The following is an 18,839-nucleotide window of genomic DNA, read 5'->3' on the forward strand; positions in this document are numbered from 1 at the left end:
CAATGACGAGGTTTTCAGCGTCCTTACGATATCAGTGGCAACGAATGTGGAGAAAATGCGAGAACAGAAATAAAAATCAGTCTAAGCTAAAATTGGACTCACTCTCATCCAATCTACCCATGATCATCCGCACAATCACACTAGCTCTCATGGAAGATAGCGTTAAAACTGTTCAGAAGTTGTAAAACTGTCAAGTAAGACTAAGTAAGACAATAGGAAAACTAAAACACATTCACAGAAATATGTGGCTGGCTGATCACTTAAGGGAGGTAGGACGTCAAACGGGCCGACTTGGAGAAGGAGAGGCACCACAGGAGATTTTAATTTCCAGTGCCTAAACTTTTACAAATAAATTCATAAAACTTTGTCAGAATGACCAGGAAGGATTCAGGATTCACACTCAAAGCAGTGGAAGTTCAAAAACATAACAAAATAATTTTTTTACATGTGAAATTTCATCATTTTTTCACTCACTATTGGCTGCATTTGCTGCTGTAGGTACGTTTCTCTTCACAATAAGAGAGATTCTTCGATGAATTTTGCACAGCACACAAACCATACTTACAGGTGTATGAAACCTAGAATTTTCCAAAACTATTAGAAACTATGGTAAAAATTGAGATATCATCATCATCATCATCATCATCATTTAAGACTGATTATGCCTTTCAGCGTTCAGTCTGGAGCATAGCCCCCTTATAAAATTCCTCCATGATCCCCTATTCAGTGCTAACATTGGTGCCTCTTCTGATGTTAAACCTATTACTTCAAAATCATTCTTAACCGAATCCAGGTACCTTCTCCTTGGTCTGCCCCGACTCCTCCTACCCTCTACTGCTGAACCCATGAGTCTCTTGGGTAAACTTGCTTCTCCCATGCGCGTAACATGACGCCACCATCAAAGCCTGTTTGCCCTGACTGCTACATCTATAGAGTTCATTCCCAGTTTTTCTTTGATTTCCTCATTGTGGACACCCTCCTGCCATTGTTCCCATCTGCTAGTACCTGCAATCATCCTAGACACTTTCATATCAGTAACCTCAACCTTGTCGATAAGGTAACCTGAATCCACCCAGCTTTCACTCCCATACAACAAAGTTGGTCGAAAGATTGAACGGTGCACAGATAACTCAGTCTTGGTACTGACTTCCTTCTTGCAGAAGAGAGTAGATCGTAGCTGAGCGCTCACTGCATTAGCTTTGCTACACCTCGCTTCCAGTTCTTTCACTATGTTGCCATCCTGTGAGAATATGCATTCTAAGTACTTGAAACTGTCCACCTTTTCTAACTTTGTTCCTATATTTGGCACTCAATACGTTTATATTTCTTTCCCACTGACATTACTTTCGTTTTGGAGATGCTAATCTTCGTACCATAGTCCTTACATTTCTGATCTAGCTCTGACATACTACTTTGCAAACTTTCAATCGAATATGCCATCACAACTAAGTCATCCGCATATGCAAGACTGCTTATTTTGTGTTCACATATCTTAATCTCACCCAGCCAGTCTATTGTTTTCAACATATGATCCCTAAATAATATGAACAACAGTGGAGACAGATTGCAGCCTTGTCTTACCCCTGAAACTACTCTGAACCATGAACTCAATTTACCGTCAACTCTAACGGCTGCCTGACTATCCATGTAAAGACCTTTAATTGCTTGCAAAAGTTTGCCTCCTATTCCATAACCGCGTATAACAGACAATAACTTCCTCCTAGGGACCCGGTCATATGCCTTTTCTAGATCTATAAAGCATAGATACAGTTCCCTGTTCCACTCATAACACTTCTCCATTATTTGCCGTAAACTAAAGATCTGGTCCTGACAACCTCTAAGAGGCCTAAACCCACACTGATTTTCATCCAATTGGTCCTCAACTAATATTCGCACTTTCCTTTCAACAATACCTGAGAAGATTTTACACACAACGCTGATTAAAGAGATACCTTTGTAGTTGTTACAATCTTTTCTAATTCCATGTTTAAAGATTGGTGTGATTACTGTTTTTGTCCAGTCTGATGGAACCTGTCCCGACTCCCAGGCCATTTCAATTATCCTGTGAACCCATTAAGACCTGACGTTCCACTGTATTTGATGAGTTTCGACTTAATTTCATCCACCCCAGCTGCTTTATTGCACTGCAATCTATTGACCATTTTCTCCACTTCCTCAAATGTGATCCTATTTCCATCTTCATTGCTATCCCATTCTACCTCGAAATCTGAAACATTCCTGATCGTATTTTCTCCTACATTGAGCAACTCTTCAAAATATTCCCTCCATCTGCCCAAGGCATCCAGCGGATTCACCAGCAGTTTTCCTGACCTATCCAAAATACTTGTCATTTCCTTCTTACCTCTCTTTCGAAGACTGCTAATTACACTCCAGAATGGTTTTCCAGCAGCTTGACCCAAGGTCTCCAACCTGTTTCCAAAGTCTTCCCAAGATTTCTTCTTGGATGCTGCAATTATCTCTGTTTGGCTTTGTTTCTTTCTTCAACATAACTTTCTCTGTGTACCTGAGTTCTAGTATTTAGCCATTTTTGATACGCCTTCTTTTTCCTTTTACAGCCTGCCTTGACTGTGTCATTCCACCAAGCTGTTTGCTTCATCCTACTTTTACACACTACTGTTCCCAGACATTCTTTAGCCACTTCTAGTACTGTGTCCCTGTACCTTGTCCATTCCTTTTCCAATGACTGTAACTGACTACATTCAACTAACTTGTACCTTTCTGAGATTGCTGTTATGTACTTGTGCCTGATTTCCTTATCCTGAAGTTTCTCCACTCTTATCTTCCTACATATGGACCTGACCTCCTGCACTTTCGGCCTCACAATCCCAATTTCACTGCAGATTAAATAATGATCAGTGTCATCGAAGAATCCCCTGAATACACGTGTGTCCCTCACAGCCTTCCTGAATTCCTGATCTGCTATAATATAGTCAATGACAGATCTGGTTCCCCTGCCTTCCCAAGTATACCGGTGAATGTTCTTATGTTTAAAAAAAAAAGAGTTTGTGATTACTAAGCCCATACTGGCACAGAAATCCAAGAGTTGTTTCCCGTTCCTGTTGGCCTACATATCCTCTCCAAATTTACCCATAACCTTCTCATACCCTTCTGTTCGATTTCCAATCCTGGCATTAAAATCACCCATGGGCAGAACACTGTCCTTGTCCTTTACTCTAACAACTACATCACTGAGTGCCTCACAAAAACTATCCATCTTATCTTGATCTGTCCCTTCACAATGCGAATATACTGACACACTCCTAATTGTCTTGCTAGACACTGTCAAATCTATACACATCAGTCGTTCGTTTACATACCTTATTGCAACTACGCTGGGTTCCATTTCTTTCCTGATGTAAAGCCCTACACCCCATTGTGCTACTCCTGCTTTGACTCCTGACAGGTATACCTTGTATTCTCCCACTTCCTCTTCTTTCTCACCCCTTACCCGAATGTCACTAACAACTAAAACGTCCAGCCCCATCTTACTTGCAGCTTCTGCCAGCTCTACCTTCTTCCCAGGGTAGCCCCCATTGATATTAATAGCTCCCCATCTCATTACCATTTGTTTGCCAAGTCGTGTCTTAGGAGTCCCTGGTTTGTCAGTTAGAGGTGGGACTCCGTCACCTCCAAAGGTCCGAGGCATTTTGCTCTGATTGTTGCCAGCATCATATTTGAAGTATCGGATAAGCAGGTTGCTAGCCTTACTTGCCCCGAGTCCCATTGAGTTTTACCCCTAACGGTTGAGGGACTAACCGGTGGATTTGGTAGTCTTTGCCGTATGAGCACAAAGGTGACCACGACTCAGAATATGTCCGAGATACCCAGCCTTATTCCAAAGAGACTGGTATCCCGACTGTCGGGACCACTTACTTGGCCACTCATACGTTGCCCGTGGTTCATGAACTAGGACATGACTACAGGAACCCACACCATAAGACCAAAAAAATTGAGATAATCAACTACAAATTTTTTTCTAAACATAAAGCTTAAAATGTAAGAGCTCATTCGTTTTTTCATAAATTTAATAGATTATAGAGTTTCAGACACCTGTAAGTATTGTTTGTATGCTGTGCAAAATTCATCGAACAGTCTCTCTTACTTATGAAGAAAAGTGTATCTATAGCAACAAATGCAGCCAATAGTAAGAGAAAAAAATATGAAATTTCACACGTAAAAAAATTATTTTGTGGTGTTTTTGAACTTCCACTGTTATGAGTGTGAATCCTGAATCCTTCCTGATCTTGCTGACAAAGTTTTATGAGTTTACTTGTAAAAGTATAGACACTGGAAATTAAAATGTCCTGTGGTGCCTCTACTTCTCCAAGTCGGCCCGTTTGACGTCCTACCCCCCCCCCCCCCTCCTTAAATTTAAACAAAGACGCGGATTAGGTAGCCATCCTGGTAACATATTAGAAACGTCGCCCTAAAATTTTAGGGAACAAGTCGGACAAGACACAAAATTTTAATGGTCGTACCACGTTGTGTGACTGTCAGCTAAAATATAGAGCAAATCTGTCGGCAAATGAGCTTCTGCCCTTTGTTCCTAAAATAAATCGCAGTCTTCTGAAACGTGGCTCTGTACGTCACAAACACCACACATTGGAGGGTCCTCTCACTGGAGCAGGAAGCCATGCGTCATTGGGCTGTAGCCTATGCGAAGATTCGTATGAAGGACCTCATCCCACCTGCGTGGGCGAAGGAGATACACACAGCCGCGTTATGGACTTCACTAAGCGCAGCTTATTGTGTGTCACTTCCAGCCACTCTTCGTCCCATCGACGCATGACTCTGCCTCAACAGAGAGGCGATTGCAAGCAGAGGACAGCATCTTGAATTAACTGAGATTGCGACGTGCTTCCTTGGCTGATTATGCAAGTAGGCTGTTTAGGTTTTTTTATTGCTAACGCCACATAGCGCTCTGTATGAAAAATCACTGGCTGTGCTGTGTGCAGTCAGTGGCTGGTTGGCATTGTAATACTCGCCAGCTGGGCAGCTGGACGTTAACAGCGCGTAGCGTTGCGCAGTTGGAGGTGAGCCGCCAGCAGTGGTGGACGTGGGGAGAGAGATGGCGGAGTTTTGAAATTTGTAAGACTGGATGTCATGAACTGCTCTATATATTATGACCATTAAGGTAAATACATTGTTTGTTCTCTATTAAAATCTTTTATTTGCTAATTATGCCTATCAGTAGTTAGTGCCTTCCGTAGGTTGAATCTTTTATTTAGCTGGCAGGTGTGGCGCTCGCTTTATTGCACTAGTTCGAGTAACCAAGATTTTTGTGAGGTAAGTGATTTGTGAAACGTATAGGTTAATGTTAGTCAGGGCCATTTTTATAGGGATTTTTGAAAGTCAGATTGCGTTGCGCTAAAAAAATATTGTGTGTCAGTTTAAGAACAGTCTTGTATAATTTTTCTAAGGGGACGTTTCAATTCATCCACCTTTCGCTCTCCGCAATACCCGTGTGCCCTGCCACCAAGGTCCGGGCAATCGCAGAGGGTGGGCTTACTGGTAGTTGGGAGTTCCAATGTTAGGTGCGTAATGGGGCCCCTTAGGGATACGGCGGCTAAGGAGGGGAAGAAATCCAGTGTGCACTCTGTGTGCATTCCGGGAGGAGTCATTCCTGATGTGGAAAGGGTCCTTCCGGATGCCATGAAGAGCACAGGGTGCAGCCAGCTGCAGGTGGTGGCACATGTCGGCACTAATGACGTGTGTCGCTTTGGATCTGAGGAAATTCTCTCTGGATTCCAGCGGCTATCTGATTTGGTGAAGGCTGCCGGTCTTGTTTACGAGATGAAGGCAGAGCTCACCATCTGCAGCATCGTTGACAGAACCGACTGCGGACCTTTGGTGCAGAGCCGGGTGGAGGGTCTGAATCAGAGGCTCAGACGGTTTTGCGACCGTATTGGCTGCAGATTCCTTGACTTGCGCCATAGGGTGGTGGGGTTTCGGGTTCCGCTGAATAGGTCAGGAGTTCACTACACTCAGCTGGCGGCTACACGGGTAGCGGAGGCTGTGTGGCGTGGACTGGGCGGTTTTTTAGGTTAGAAGACCTCGGGAAAGTGCGGGATGGGCTGCAATGTCAAAGGGTGCTGGGCAATTACAGGACGTGCTTGGATCAAGGAACAGTCGGAATTATAGTTGTAAATTGCTGTAGTTGCGCTGGAAAAGTCCCTGAGCTTCAAGCGCTAATAGAAAGCACAGAAGCTGATATCGTTATAGGTACAGAAAGCTGGCTAAAGCCTGAAATACGTTCTGCAGAAAGTTTTACGAAGTCTCAGACGGTGTTCAGGAAAGATAGATTAGGCAGAATTGGTGGTGGAGTGTTTGTGTCTGTCACTAGTGGTTTATCTTGTAGTGAAGTCGAAGTAGATACTCTGTGCGAATTGGTGTGGGTGGAGGTTATACTTAACAGCCGAATTAAGTTAATAATTGGCTCCTTCTACCGACCCCCAGACTCCGATGATACAGCTGCGGAACAGTTCAGAGAAAGTTTGAGTCTCGTAACAAATAAATGCCCCACTCATACGGTTATAGTTGGTGGGGACTTCAACCTACCCTCGGTATGTTGGCAAAAATACTTGTTCAAAACCGGTGGTAGGCAGAAAACGTCTTCCGAGATTGTCCTAAATGCATTCTCCGAAAATTATTTCGAGCAGTTAGTCCACGAACCCACGCGAATTGTAAATGGTTGCGAAAACACACTTGACCTCTTGGCCACAAACAATCCAGAGCTGATAGAGAGCATCATGACTGATACAGGGATTAGTGATCACAAGGTCATTGTAGCTAGGCTCAAAACCATTTCTTCCAAATCCATCAGAAACAAACGCAAAATAATTTTATTTAAAAAAGCGGATAAAGTGCCACTAGAAGCCTTCCTAAAAGACAATTTCCATTCGTACCTGGGTGTTAAAATTACGAACAACTTCAGTTGGAAGGACCACATAGATAATATTGTCGGGAAGGCGAGCCAAAGGTTGCGTTTCATTGGCAGGACACTTAGAAGATGCAACAAGTCCACTAAAGAGACAGCTTACACTACACTCGTTCGTCCTCTGTTAGAATATTGCTGCGCGGTGTGGGATCCTTACCAGGTGGGATTGACGGAGGACATCGAGAGGGTGCAAAGAAGGGCAGCTCGTTTTGTATTATCGCGTTATAGGGGAGAGAGTGTGGCAGATATGATACACGAGTTGGGATGGAAGTCATTACCGCATAGACGTTTTTCGTCGCGGCGAGACCTTTTTACGATATTTCCTCACCAACTTTCTCTTCCGAATGCGAAAATATTTTGTTGAGCCCAACCTACATAGGTAGGAATGATCATCAAAATAAAATAAGAGAAATCAGAGCTCGAACAGAAAGGTTTAGGTGTTCGTTTTTCCCGCTCGCTGTTCGGGAGTGGAATAGTAGAGAGATAGTATGATTGTGGTTCGATGAACCCTCTGCCAAGCACTTAAATGTGAATTGCGGAGTAGTCATGTAGATGTAGATGTAGATGTAGAAGAGATTAGCACTCGAAAGGTCTCATCCGCTCCAATGACCGCTAGGTTGCCTATACTTCCGCATCAAAGATGGTAAGATCTTCAGGCATTCTGATCTTGCGGAAACCATCCGGGAATACTCCAGAGCAACCAGTTGGGTTCAAATGGCTCTAAGCACTATGGGACTTAACTTCTAAGGTCATCAGTCCCCCAGAACTTAGAACTACTTAAACCTAACTAACCTAACGACATCACACACATCCATGCCCGAGGCAGGATTCGAACCTGCGACTGTAGTGCCTAGAACCACTCGGCCACCCCGGTCGGCCAACCAGTTGGGTCCCCCTGTTTAGAGCCATCCGTAAATACAGCTGCAGGGCTATGGTGCTCAGTTAAAATGTCATAAAATAAAGTAATAAGAACAAATGCAAGAGTGTAACCTCTCCTGAACTGCACTAAATCAGAAATTACTCTGGGCCTCTGCAGCAAACAGGGTGGCAGGCTGTTAAAATCTTGGATTTGAAGTCGTACTTGTTCAACACCAAGTGACTCCATCACACGCAGGACACAGATCCTAAATAGCCGTGTTACTCCTGGATGATGGGAGAAAAGGCGGTCCAGAGATGAATGAGCAACAGTGTGAATACAGGTGAATTTGGAACAGCGAGGAACTTATATGCCTGGCGCACCTTGAGGAGCTGCCGTCGGATGGGGAGTGACGGTTCCCCAGCCTCAGCACAGAGACCCTGTATGGGGATTGTCCTGAAATCACCATGGCCAGCATAGCCCTCTCAAGATGGACAGCGTCAATTAGTTTCAAATAAGAAAGCTTCGCTGACTCACACACTGTGAACCCATAGTGTAGTCGCGATCACACGAAAACCCCACAAAAATAGAGTTGAGGCGCCCTCTCCGCTCCCCAAGACCTCGGCGAGATCGGGTGGGTTGCATGCCTTATTCATACAGGAAACCACAACGGAGGGGTATCTGTACAAAGGCCAGACTAACCTGTCTGGATGCTTGATTGGTCAAATGGTCAAATGGCTCTGAGCACTATCGGACTTAACTTCTGAGGTCATCAGTTCCCTAGAACGGAGATCTACTTAAACCTAACTAACCTAAGGACATCACACGCATCCATGCCCGAGGCAGGAGAACCTGCGACCGTAGCGGTCGCGCGGTTCCGGACTGTAGCACCTAGAACCGTTCGGCCACGCCGGCCGGCGATGCTTGATTGATCTGGCCTTCTAAAATTAGCCATTTTTTTCTCGAGGGCAAACAGCTCTAACGTGTTCCTTATCTAAAATATTTCGGAGATAAAACAGTCCACTGTTCGGATTTCCACGCGAGAATATCTCCAGAGGATGTCGTCATGAGGAAAAACAAAACTGGTATTGTACGGGTCGAAGTGTGGACTGTCAGATCCCTTAATCTCGTTGGTAGGTTAGACAGTATAAAGACGGAAATGGGTGGGTTAGAAGTTAGATGTAGTGGGAACTAGAAGTAAGGTGGCAACCAACATCCACCACAATAGCCCAAGTTCATATACCTGCTAGTCCTGCAGATGATGAAGAGATTGAAGAAATGTATGATGAGATGGAAAGAATATTCAGACAATTAAAAAAAATCATTCCGTCGGCTGGCTACAAGTGGCCTACCGGGACCATCCGACCGCCGTGTCATCCTCAGTGGAGGATGCGGATAGGAGGGGCGTGGGGTCATCACACCGCTCTCCCGGTCGTTATGATGGTATTCTTGACCGAAGCCGCTACTGTTCGGTCGAGTAGCTCCTCAACTGGCATCACGAGGCTGAGTGCACCCCGAAAAATGGCAACAGCGCATGGCGGCCTGGATGGTCGCCCATCCAAGCGCCAACCACGCCCGACAACGCTTAACTTTGGGGATCTCAGGGGAACCGATGTAGCCACTGCGGCAAGACCGTTGCCATTCAGACAATTAAGGGAGACGAAAATTTAATTCTGATGAGGAAGTTTAATACGTTAGTAGAAACTGAAGGCAAGAATATATATTAGGAGAACACTCACTGAGAGGGGGAGGGAAGGGGGGGGGGGGGGAGGAATGAAAGATGAAGCTACCTGGTAGAATTTTACACCGAGCAGTAATTCATCATGTCTAACACTTAGTTTAAGAATTACGTGAAAAGGTTCAGGTGGAAGAGTCCTGGAGTCATTGGAAGACTTCAAAGTGCTTGTATAATGGTAAGACATGAAATTTTGACATGAGATTTTAAAATGTTGGAGACTTCTAGGTACAGATGTGGACTCTGACTCTAATTTATTATCAATTGCAGTACAAAATGAAAAAAATGAAAAAAGGTAGAAAGTTAAGGAGAGTGGACCTGGATATACTGAAGGAACCAGAGGATGTTAAGAGTTTCAGATGGAGCGTTAGGCAACGGAAACAAGGAAAGGAAATACAACAGAAAACGAATGGATATCTTTGAGAGATGAAACACGAGAGGAGCAAGTAGGTAAAAGACAAGGCCTAATAGAAATTCTTGGAGATATTGAATGTAACTGAGGAAAGGAGAAAACCTAAAAACTCAGAAAATGAAGTAGTCAAAAGGAAGTGCAGAATCTAAAAAGATAGACTAACAGAAAATGTAAAATGGCAGATAAAGAATGGTTACAAAACAAGTGCTACTATGGGAAAGAAAGTTTTCACTGTACAAAAATCAAAGAGAGCTTTGGAGAAAAGAGAAACAGCGATATGAATATCAACAGCTTATATGACAAGTCAATACCAAGGGATGAAGAGGAAGCTAAAAAGTGGAAGGAAAAAATGGTTCAAATCGGTCTGAGCACTGTGCGACTTAACTTCTGAGGTCATCAGTCGCTTAGAACTTAGAACTAATTAAACCTAAGTAACCTAAGGACATCACACACACCCATGCCCGAGGCAGGATTCGAACCTGCGACCGCAGCGGTCGCTCGGTTCCAGACTGTAGCGCCTAGAACCGCACGGCCACTCCGACCGGCTAAAGTGGAAGGAACACATAGAAGAGTTGCTCAAGGGAAATGAACTTGAACACATAATAAAACGGGAAGAGGAAGTAGTTGACATTATCCCAGGAACATTCAGGTCACTGGGAGGGCCAGTCACAACATAACTATTCCAAATGGCGAAAGAAATATGAGACAGACGAAATATCATTGACTTCAATAAAAATGTAATAACTCCAGTTCCAAAATACGCAAGTGCTGCCAGAACATCAGTTTATCGAGTCATCGTTGCAAAATATTGACACGAATTATTTATAGAGAAATGGAAAATGTGGTGGAAGCCGATCTCAGGAAAGATCAGTTTGGGTTTCGGGGAAATTCAGGAACATACAAGGCAATACTGACCCTACGACTTACCTTAGAAAACAGACTGAAGAAAAGTTAAACCTATGTTTATGGTGTTAGTATATTTAAAGAAAATTTTGACAATGTCGACTGGATTACACGTTTTGAAATTTTGTAAGGAGGAATAAATAAAATACAGGGACCGGAGAGTTATTTACAACTTGTACAGTAACCAGACTGGAGTTGAAAGAGTCAAGGCACATTAAATGGAGAGGGTTTTAGCATATGGTATTAAGGCTGTGAAGGAAACGAAAGAGGAATTTGGAAAGGGAATTAAAGGTTCAGGGAGAAGAAATAAAAAAGTTTGGGGGTTTGCTGACGACATTGCAGTTCTTTCAGGGGCAGCAAACGACTTTGAAGATCAGTTGAACGATATAGATAATATATTGCAAAAAAAGGTAATAAGATAAGGTAAACATAAACAAAAGTATAGCACGGGTGATAAAGTGTTATTTGAAAAATGAGACTCTAGAACTAGTAGAGGCATTTACTAATGCATACTAATATTATGAATATCATAGTAAATGTGTTTCTTTCACGACTAAATCCCTTAACCGATTTCGATTATATATGGTACAGAGATAGCTCGAACGCCGAGGAAGAACATAAGAACATAGGCTACTATATGAGGGGGAAAAAAAGAACAAAAAATGGCTCTGAGCACTATGGGACTTAACATCTGAGGTCATCAGTCCCCTATAACTTAGAACTGCATAAACGTAACTAACATACTGACATCACACACATCCATGCCCGAGGCAGGATTGAAGCTGCGACAGTAGCGGTAGTGCGATTCCAGACTGTAGCGCCTAGAACCGCTCGGCCACTCTTGCCGGCGAAAAAAGAACATCGGCTCCTAGAAGGGTGATGTAGAGAGTGGAAAACATTTCTTTATTTCAGTGAATATAAATCACGTTAAAAATTATTAAATTTCTTGCATAATGTAGACGCTGTATAATGTATAGTTAGGCGCTTCAGTCTGGAACCGCGCGACCGCTACGGTTGCAGGTTCGAATCCTGCCCCGGGCATGGATGTGTGTGATGTCCTTAGGTTAGTTAGGTTTAAGTAGTTCTAAGTTCTAGGAGACTGATGACCACTGATGTTAAGTCCCATAGTGTTCAGAGTCATCTGAACTATTTTTTGAATGTATAGTTACTTCAAAAGCACGCAGCATAGATGTGCGCTCCTGGCCACACCCCTTCGCACACAGCAGGCCCCAGCGACACTGCGCTTGCCGCGTTGTTTTGCGCTGGGGCAGTCGCCGGGGAAACACTTACCCGAACAGGCAGACACGTGACTGTAACTGCCATTATTGCGTGTACAACAGCTTACTTACTAGGAAGTCTCTTCTATAGATATAGATAAGTATTTCTCTAGAGAGCAGCATGGTACGGAGGTGAAACGCGTACGATAAGCAGTTCAGACAAGGAGAGAATATAAGCTCTAGAAAAATTGTGGTAAAAAACAATCCTTAATATTAGATGGGTGGGTTAGGTAACTAAAGAGGAGGACGGGATCGAATTGGGAAAAATGTAATTTATGGTACAATTTGATTGAAAGAAGTATCGTTTGAGGGGCACATCTTGAGGCATTTAGAGTCGTCATTTTAATAACTGAGGAAAGTGTGGAGAGGGTGGGGGTGAAAAATTGAAGAAGGAGACCAAGACATGACTAGAATAAGCAGGTGGAGAGTTTCATCAAATCAGTCTTCGCACTGAACATTACATCAACCACTTTCAGAATTTCAAAGAGTCTATTCAAGTGAACCTTGACCCGAATCTTTAAATAGGACCCAAGGAGAACATCCTTCCTCACTTTTCGGTTGGACTTTGGGACAACATTTGCTTCAGCAATCGATACGTTTGCATTCATGCCACATGAGAGCACAGAGAAACTGTGTGTTTACGAAACTTTTGCGTCCATTTGTTGCAGATTATGTGGCAAACTATTATGTTTTCATCATTTCCTTGGTAGTGGTCTCATTCACATTCATACGAACACCTAAATCGGGCAAGGAGGCATATCTCACACACTCACCAGGCTTACAAAATACACTACTGGCCATTAAAATTGCAACACCAAGAAGAAATGCGGGTGATAAACGGGTATTCATTGGACAAATATATTATACTAGAACTGACATGAAATTACATTTTCACGCAATTTGGGTGTAAAGATCCTGAGAAATCAGTACCCAGAACACCCACCTCTCGCCCTAATGACGGCCTTGATACGCCTGGGCATTCAGTCAAACAGAGCTTGCATAGCGTGTACAGGTACAGCTCCCCATGCAGCTTCAACACGATACCACAGTTCATCACGAGTAGTGACTGGCTTATTGTAACGAGCCAGTTGCTTGGTCGCCATTGACCAGAGGTTTTCAATTGGTGAGAGATCTGGAGAATGTGCTGGCGAGGGCAGCAGTCGAACATTTTCTGTATCCAGGAAGGCTGGTACAGGGCCTGCAACATGCGGTCGTGCCTTATCCTGCTGAAATGTAGGGTTTCGCAGGGATCGAATGAAGGGTAGAGCCATAGGACATAACACATCTGAAATATAACGTCCACTGTTCAGAGTGCCGTCAGTGCAAAGAAGAGGTGACCGAGGCGTGTAACCATCGGCACCCCATACCATCACGGCGGGTGATACGTCAGTATGGCGATGACGAATGCACGCTTCCAATGTGCTTTCACCGCAATGTCGCCAAACACGGATGCGACCATCATGATGCTGTAACCAGAACCTGGATTCATCCGAAAAAATAACGTTTTGCCATTCGTGCACCAAGGTTCGTCGTTGAGTACACCATCGCAGGCGCTCCTGTCTGTGATGCAGCGTCAAGGGTAACCGCAGCCATGGTCTCCAAGGTGATAGTCCATGCTGCTGCAAACGTCGTCGAACTGTTCGTGCAGATGGTTGTTGTCTTGCAAACGTCCCCATCAGTTGACTCAGGGATCGAGACGTGGCTGCACGATCCGTTACAGCCATGCGGAAAGATGCCTGTCATCTCGACTGCTAGTGAAACGAGGCCGTTGGGATCCAGCGCGGCGTTCCGTATTACCCTCCTGAACCGAGCGATTCGATATTCTGCTAAAAGTTATTGGATCTCGACCAACGCGAGCAGCAACGTCGCGATACGATAAACCGCAATCGCGATAGGCTACAATCCGACCTTTATCAAAGTCGTGAACGTGATGGTACGCATTTCTCTTCTTTACACGAGGCATCACAACAACGTTTCACCAGGCAACGCCGGTCAGCTGCTGTTTGTGTATGAGAAATCGGTTGGAAACTTTCCTCATACCAGCACGTTGTAGGTGTCGCCACCAGAGCCAGCATGGTGTGAATGCACTGAAAAGCTAATAATTTGCATATCACAGCATCTTCTTCCTGTCGGTTAAATTTCGCGTCTGTAGCACGGCATCTTAGTGGTGTAGCAGTTTTAATGGTCAGTAGTGCAGGTGTGTCGATAAGTGATTCTTATCATATGACACACGCTCTGTCACTAATGCTGTGTATGACACACCAGGTGTGTTTTCCGTTGGAGGACTGGGTTGACTTGTCGCCTTGTCATAAAAGGTTTGCTGCTCCCATTCGAAAGCCACTTTCTTTCAGCTGCTAATTAGAAAAAAATGGCTCTGAGCTCTGTGGGACTTAACATCTTAGGTCATCAGTCCCCTAGAACTTAGAACTACTTAAACCTAACTAACCTAAGGACATCACACACATCCATGCCCCAGGCAGGATTCGAACCAGCGACCGTAGCCGTCACGCGGCTCCAGACTGTAGCGCCTAGAACCGCTCGGCCTATGCAGAATCAAGTTTCATTATAGTCCCTTCGTTAGTCTTCGCTGTTGCAAACGGACGTTACATCACGACGCAGACACAAATTTGAATACAGCGAACAGCGTAACAAGATGGGTTGGGGAGGGGGGGGGGGGGCTAGAGGTTGCTTTGAACACAGCTCGGCCGCTTGGCGGTCGAACAACGTGACCACTTTTTTCTGTTAATCTCATTTTGTTCTATTTGTTCGGGGCGGTTGTCGTATGACACTTGTTCAATTCATAGTTGATCCATTAACTCAGTTTTTATATTACGGAGGGCAGCTAACTCTCTGACCGAACACGCTGAGTTACCGTGCGGGCTGATAACAACGCCGCTGGTGTTCTACTACACTCGATATTGCACTCGATAAGCTTGGACCGTTCACTGTTTCTATTTTACTTTTTTTCTTTTCACACCATCTTCCTACCTTCATGCTTGATCAGCGTTCAATTTTTGACGGGCTGTCCATAGAGCCCTCTTATCATTAAGTCTGTGGGGAGTTTCCCTTGTGAGTGGTGTCGCCTCAGAAACAAACGGAAAGCAAATACTACAACAAGCAGTCGTTTCGGCTGTTTTGTTGCGCACGAGTCGCGATGCCCTGATTGGTTAATTAACCGAGGGTAATGCGAGACACCGTCGCAATAGAGCCTCGAGAGTAATCATGCTACCACTCATGTATCGTGAATACGCTCGATTGTCTTCGTATCATTACTCATCTTCATCTCTCTCGCTCGCCGCAGTATCTAATTCTTCTACTTCTTGTGAATTACGTCTTTTAATCCAATTACCTGAGTAATGTCTTCCAGATACATTCTTATATTCTTCTTTGTTAATTTAAGAAGTGTTGCACGTTTCCAGTGCAGTTAATATTAATGAATCCGGGACTGTCAGATACTCTATTTTCCAGGACCGCAACATATCTGCTCTATTCATGTAAATTCGACTGCCACCTCCCTTTGCTTAGTGTTTATGAGGCTCCTGTCCCATAGTTTATACGTAGCTTTAATCTTGTCAAATCAGACTGAGTAGAAAGAGAATCTGGTGCTTTGTTGTCATGGGCTGTACTGGAAGCCATGTGAATCTACAGACGGAATCCCACCAAGAGTACAGGTGGCACCGTTACAAGATCTGCGACAGCGAGAACGCCACTTTTCTGTCATTCGCCTACAGTAGTCGCTCAAAATGAGCGTTGCGTTTGAAAAACCCTCCAATGCTTGGACACATATTGTAATTCGGGTTTTAGTGGCAAAAACTCTTTAATGTGTTGACATTCGTCGCGAAATTTGTGCTGCATACGAACAAAATGTGATGCGTCAAGGTATTGCGCTTCGGTGACGACTTTAAAAAAAAATGGAAGGATGAATTTTTATGATGATTACAGAAGTAGCTATCTTTCTGCAGTCAAGTGCCAGCTAATGCAGAAACTGACGAAGAAACTCGTGGAAACTGGGGCGGCGTTTCATGGTGGCTCAACTGTCGGACTGTTTACTGCTGATTTTTTGCGGTGTTTTGCATGAGAGTACAACTAAATTATTAGGGTGTGACAATTCTGCGCACGTCTGTTTCCGAAATTCCTCTTTTATAACCACAAAACTCAATGTAAGTGTGCTTGCCTGTAGTTTCGTTTTCAGTATCCACCCTTCAGCCCGGGCCTGACCCCATGTGACTGCCGTCTCTTCAGCCACATGCTGGTACTGCAAACGGCTGAAAGCAAAGGACAACTGCAGCCGTAATTTCTCCCGAGCGGTCGGATGATGTTGGCGTCCTCTTAGATAAAACTGTCCTCTCCGGACGGGGACTACCCAGGAGCATGTCGTCATCAGGGAAACAAAACTGGTGTTCCACGGATTGGAACGTGGAATGTTAGATACCCTTAATCGCGGAGGCATGTTAGAAACTTTAGAAAGAAAAACTAATAGGTTAAAGTTAGGTGTAGCAAGAATTACTGAAGTTCGGTTTCGGGAAGATCAGGTCTTCCGGTCGGGTGAATGTAGTTTTCTAAATACTGAATCAAATAGGGCTAATGCAGGAGTAGGTTTAATAACGAGCAAGTAGCTGGGAATGTGGATACGCTACTATGAACTCCATAGTGAACGCATTATGGTAGCCAACATACACACGAAGCATATATCCACCACAGTAGTACAAGTTTATTGTCAACTAGCTCCGCTGATGAAGAAGTTATCGAGGAAATGTATGGTGAGATACAGGAAATTATTCAGATGAGATTACAATGAAATGAACACCCTTAGCTGCTTATAGGCGTTGACATACGTCAACGGGGACAGATGAAAATGTGTGCCCCGACCGGGACTCGAACCCGGGATCTCCTGCTTACATGGCAGACGCTCTACCCATCTGAGCCACCGAGGGCACGTAGGATAGGGCGACTGCAGGGATTTATCTCTCGAACGCGTCCCGCGAAACCCACATTCTCAAAGTATTGTCCCGCACTACATTCGTAGTGCCCCCGCCCATTATACACATTACTTGCGGCGCGTTGCCGATTCCCGTAAGAGTTCGGGCACTGTTTGTGCATTCGCACAGAAGAAGAAGATGGTCAAGTGGCCGGTGAGCCTTAACTATATATTTACTAAGATGGTATCTGTTTTTTGGGGCACACATTTTCATCTGTCCCCGTTAACGTATGTCAACCCCTATAAGCAGCTAAGGGTGTTCATTTCATTGTAGTCTCATTCTAACGAGCTGCATTGTCACCGATGGTATCTGTTCTTTCGGACATGTCCGAAAGAACAGATACCATCTTAGTATATAATTATTCAGATAGTTAAGGGAGAAGAAAATTTAATAGTGATGGGAGAAGAAGAGAGAAGAGAAAGTACTAGAAGAATATTGAAGGGCGAAAGAAATGAAAAAGGAAGCCGCCTGGTAGAATTTTGCACAGAGCATAGTTTAATCATCGCAAACACTTAGTATAAAAATTATGACTGAAGGTTGTGTACGTAGAAAAGATCTAGAGACATCGGAAGGTTTCAGATTGATTGTATAATGGTAAAACAGAGATTTCCGAACCAGGTTTTAAATTTAAGATATTTCCAGGTGCAGTCGTGGACTCTGCCCCAATTTATTGGTAATGAACTGTAGATTGAAACAGGAGAAATTGCAAAAAAGGAGATGGGGAACTGAATAAATTGAAAGAACCAGAGGTTGTTGAGAGTTTCAGAGGGAGCATTCGGGAACGATTGTCAAGGACAAGGGGAAGGAATGCAGTAGAAGTCGAATTGGGTAGATTTGAGAGATGAAATAGTGATGGCAGCACAGGATCAAATAGTCAAAAGGGCAAGGCCTGGTAGATATACTTGGATATACAGAAGATGTTCAACTTAAATGATGATATGAGAAGATATAAAAGTCCATTAAACGAAACAAGCGAAAGTGAATACAAAAGTCTAAGAAATGAGAGTGACAGGAAGTGCAAAATGGCTAAGCAGGAATAGATAGAGAACAAGTAAGTGTTTAGAGTATACATCAGTACTGAAAAGACAGATACCGCCAACAGGAAGATTAAAGAAGTCTTTGGAGAAAAGAGAAGCAGCTTTATGAATATCAAGAGGTCACAGGGAGAACCAGTTCTAAGCAAAGAAGAGAAAGCTGAAGGATGGAAGTAGTACATAGAGGGTCTATACAAGGGACATGTACTTGATGGCCAGGCGAAATACCCTCACTCTTCAAGAGGAATATAGTAATTGCAATTTCAAAGAAAACAGGTACTAACAGATGTGAATATTACGGAACAGTCACTTTAATAGAGCATGGTTGGTAAATGCTAACACGAATTCGTTACAGAAGAGTGTAAAAACTGGTAGAAGCAGACCTCGGGAAAGATTAGTTTGGATTCCGGAGAAATGTAAGAAAACGTGTGGTCATACTGACCCTACGACGTCTGCTAGAAAATAGGTTAAGAAAAGGTAAACCTGAGTTTATAGCATTTGTAGACTTCGAGAAAGATTTTGACAATGTTGACTGGAACATTTTCTTCGAAATTCTGATGGTAGGAGGAGTGAACTACAGGGTGCGAAAGGCTATTTACAACTTGTAGAGAAACAGGATGGTAGTTATGACGGCCAAGGAGCATGAAAGGGAAGCGGTCGTTGAAAAGGGTGTGAAAATGGGTTG

At 43.9% G+C, this 18,839-nt stretch overlaps 1 protein-coding gene and 1 non-coding gene across 6 annotated transcripts in view; both read right to left on the reverse strand.

The window, feature by feature from the left end:
- The window catches only part of LOC126356279 (F-box/LRR-repeat protein 2), a 706,156-nt gene that overhangs the window by 106,696 nt on the left and 580,621 nt on the right, over positions 1-18,839 (reverse strand). The gene's annotated exons all lie outside the window — the stretch shown is intronic.
- Positions 17,002-17,076, reverse strand: Trnat-ugu (transfer RNA threonine (anticodon UGU)). The gene has a single exon. It is a non-coding gene; the product is annotated as a tRNA-Thr (tRNA).

Source organism: Schistocerca gregaria, chromosome 3 (genome assembly GCF_023897955.1).
Source record: "Schistocerca gregaria isolate iqSchGreg1 chromosome 3, iqSchGreg1.2, whole genome shotgun sequence".
NCBI lineage: Eukaryota > Metazoa > Arthropoda > Insecta > Orthoptera > Acrididae > Schistocerca > Schistocerca gregaria.